Here is a 3678-nt window from a genome sequence, read left to right on the forward strand (position 1 = left end):
AAATTCAGTTATAATAAATGAAAGTTTTTGTTTAAATTTTATCTTGCAATGATATAGAGTTAAGTATTAAAAATATTTACCGTAAAACAAAATCAAGTCTTCAAAAATATTGGAGATGTCAACATGTAGGTTAAATTATGATTAGTGTACTCTTTCACACTTTATCCTTGTAAGTATTTGTCACAGTTGACCATCTATCAAAACTTATAAGAAACATGATATGATTTATTTTAAGTTGGCCATAAACTCCTAAAAGTAAAATGGATTATTCTCTAATTAGTTGATATTTATCATCATAGTTCACCACCATACATAACCCATTAAATAGTTATGAACATCCATAACCTTGACATTTAGTTTTTTAGTAACTTCCTTTTCATCTATAAAAAGGCTTAAATGCTTACTTTGTCCCCATGTTAAGAGGTGAATTTATGTTTAGTACCCGGTTTTAAAAATGAAGACATTGAGTCCCTATGTTATGAAAAGTGTATGAATAAGGTCATGTTCGTTAAGTTAACAACAACGACGTTAAGTCTATGCTGATGTGGCCGTACTTTTTCTCTTCTCTCCTCTGTTGTCCAGCTTTTTCTCTCTCTTGTTCAGCTTTTTCTCTCTCTTGTCATGCGCCTTCACTTCCACACTCGTATTTTTGGGAAACCATTATGGATCCAAGCAACCTTTTACCAGCCAATGGACTTGAAGAGGTCTACCAAAATGGTGTTAATGGCAAATTGTCTAACTCTGAAATGGATGGTATTGCCTCAAATGTAGACCCTGTTGTCACCAAAATTGCACAAACTGAATCTCCAAATGGAATTTCTGAAAATTTCATCCAGTATGATAGCACTGCAACTGATTACTCATCCAAGGCAGAAATCAAGGAAGGATCAAGTGCATAGGTGTGAACAATGTCACCATTTCTAAGGTGATAGGATTTTTATTCCCTTGAATTGGTTTAATTAAATCATTAATACTATTCAAATTTAGTATTTCATCTCATGTATTTTCTCAATGTTAGGAAGTAGAAGCAAAAATCGTAGATCAGACAGAGCAATCAAAAGCAGGAAAATGTATTGTCAAGAGTAAGAATGCAATGTCACCAAGCCCCAAAGGTGTTCATGCAAGTACAATTAAAAAGAACAAAGATGGAAAAGGTGTAGAGGTAGCATCTACTGTTTCCAATGGTACTTTTGCTTCAGACTCCATCCCAAGAGAGCATATTAAAAATAGATCATCGATCGACAAGCAGGCTCGACTGTCGAAGGTAAACTAACTTTTTAGTACCTTTGTTTGTTTATGACAATTTTCATAGATGGTCAGGAATTCAAATAGTTATGTGCCCTTGGTTTCTTCTTTTATTATTTTGATTTTGTTTTATAAAAGTTATAGTTTTTGGCACTCTTTGATAGTTCCTATATTTTATGCTTGCAGCATGATGGGAAGTCTAGCGTGACAACATTTAGATGTGGTATCCTAAAGAAAGTTTACATTGTGGTGTAGAGACTGTTCCACCTGCTTTTGGTTAGTTTTATTTATGAAAAATCGTATATCTGAATATGCTTTTTTGTGCTTGTAAAGGTCTGTCTCAGTTACATGGCATGCCAAGTTGGTGATGGAATTGCAGGTTTAGAAGAAGTCACCTTTCTTTACAGGCTAACACCTGGTGCTTACCCCAAGAGCTATGGTGTTAACGTTGCTCGGATAGCTGGTACGTTTTTGTTGTTTTGAAATATAATAAACATGGATTGTGCTCCTCTATAGTAAGTGGTATACTTTCAGAGGGTAAACTAATAACCCCATAGTTATAACACCTAAATTGTATTTTATAACAATTTCAACCAATAATTTTCCAAGCGATTTCAAAGCTAATAAGATAATGCTTACAACTATTGCAAGCGATCGACAACAAGACGCGCTTTTGTCACCGCCTGAACTGCATTCCGAGTAATCGCTTTCCACTGAACTCCTTCAACCGTTATCTTTGTTCTTTCGTTTGACTCTTCTTCTTCCTCCCTTTAAAAGTACATTATTTTAATAATAACACTAATAATATAAAACAACTTTTCTATACAAAAGAGAGAAAAAGTTGAACAAGAGAGAGAAAAAGTTGGACAGTAGAGGAGAGAAGAGAAAAAGTACGACCACATCAGCATAGACTTAACGTCGTTGCTGTCAACTTAATGGATAAGACCTTATTCATACACTTTTCATAACATAGGGACCCAATGTCTTTATTTTTAAAACCGGATACTAAACAAAAATTCACTTCTTAACATGGGGACGAAGTAAGCATTTAAGCCTCTATAAAAATTAAATACATTAATTGGAATGTACGTAAATGATAAGCAAAATATAATATTAAAATTTAGGTTTAATAGGTTCGGAGGTCTCTATATTTGCGGGTTCGTTTCAATTGGGTCCTCTAATTTTGGAAGTGATCAATTGGGTCCCTAATTTTGGTCAATTTGATTCAATAATAGCATTTTCGTTAAATATAGATGGCATCCAGGTGGCACCGTTTGAGCTGTATAGATGAATTTTTAACATTTTTAATTGTTAAATATATTAATAAATGAAAATATAATTAGAAATTATTAAAAATATTAAATTAGGTCGGTGGTGGGGACTCAATTGATCACTTCCAAAATTGAAGGACCCAATTGAAACGAACCCGCAAATATAGGGACTTCCGAACCTATTAAACCTAAAATTTATTATTCTTTACCTATAGCATCAACAACACTATAATGGTTTGATTGTCTTCCTCTTCTTGGTTCCAAACTTTCAAGTTCAAATTCATAAGTAGGTTGAATGGATTCAAAAATTGATTGTTCATAATAAGATGTTCGTTCTGCAAATTAAAGAAAAATTAACAGTGCACTTTTAGAAGTTGAGTATACAATTTCAGAAGTTTGTTATGCAAACTCAATTCTTACTTGTGTAGGTTCAAAATTTGGTTGTGTAGGTTCAATTATTGATTATGCTGGTTGAGATTTTGGTTGTCGAGGTAGAGTTGTTGGTTGTGCATGTTGAATTTTAGGATCTACAGGTTGAGTTTTTGGTTTTATGGGATGAGGATCTTATTCCTCATGGGTAGCTTGTAAATAGTTTCCTACATAATAGTTTGAACTAGACTTGTTAGGAAGTTCCACATCGATTAGAGATAAGGCCAAATTATAATATATAAGTAGGGTGCAAACCTCACCATACAAGCCAATTTTATGGGGTTGAGTTAGGCTTAAAAAATCACTTTCTAACATGGTATCAGAGCCATGGTTGGAGCCTATCCTAGCGAGATCTATGTGGGCATTATGTTCCACCCATTGTCGGGCCACTATCGGACCACCCATTAATTCTACTCTCACGCTCGAGATGTCTATACCTCGGCGTGAAGGGGGTGTGTTGGAAGTCCCACATCGACTAGAGATAGACATCTCAAGCGTGATAGTAGAAATAGGTGGTCCGATAGCGGCCCGACAATGGGAGGAAACAAAAATTCCCACATAGATCTCGCTAGGATAGGCTCTGATACCATATTAGAAAGTGGGCTTTAAGCCTAATTCAACCCCACAAAACCGGTTTGTAGAGTGATGTTTGCACCCCACTTATATATTATAATTTGGCCATTATCTCTAGTCGATGTGAGACTTTCAATAAGACTTAATGTGTTGAATTTCA

At 34.7% G+C, this 3678-nt stretch overlaps 1 pseudogene; it reads left to right on the forward strand.

Moving 5' to 3' along the window:
- Positions 1 to 662: 662 nt before the first annotated feature.
- Positions 663 to 2991, forward strand: LOC108321407 (uncharacterized; annotated as a pseudogene).
- The last annotated feature ends 687 nt before the right edge of the window (positions 2992 to 3678 follow it).

This window comes from Vigna angularis, chromosome 1 (assembly GCF_016808095.1).
Source record: "Vigna angularis cultivar LongXiaoDou No.4 chromosome 1, ASM1680809v1, whole genome shotgun sequence".
Taxonomy (NCBI): domain Eukaryota; kingdom Viridiplantae; phylum Streptophyta; class Magnoliopsida; order Fabales; family Fabaceae; genus Vigna; species Vigna angularis.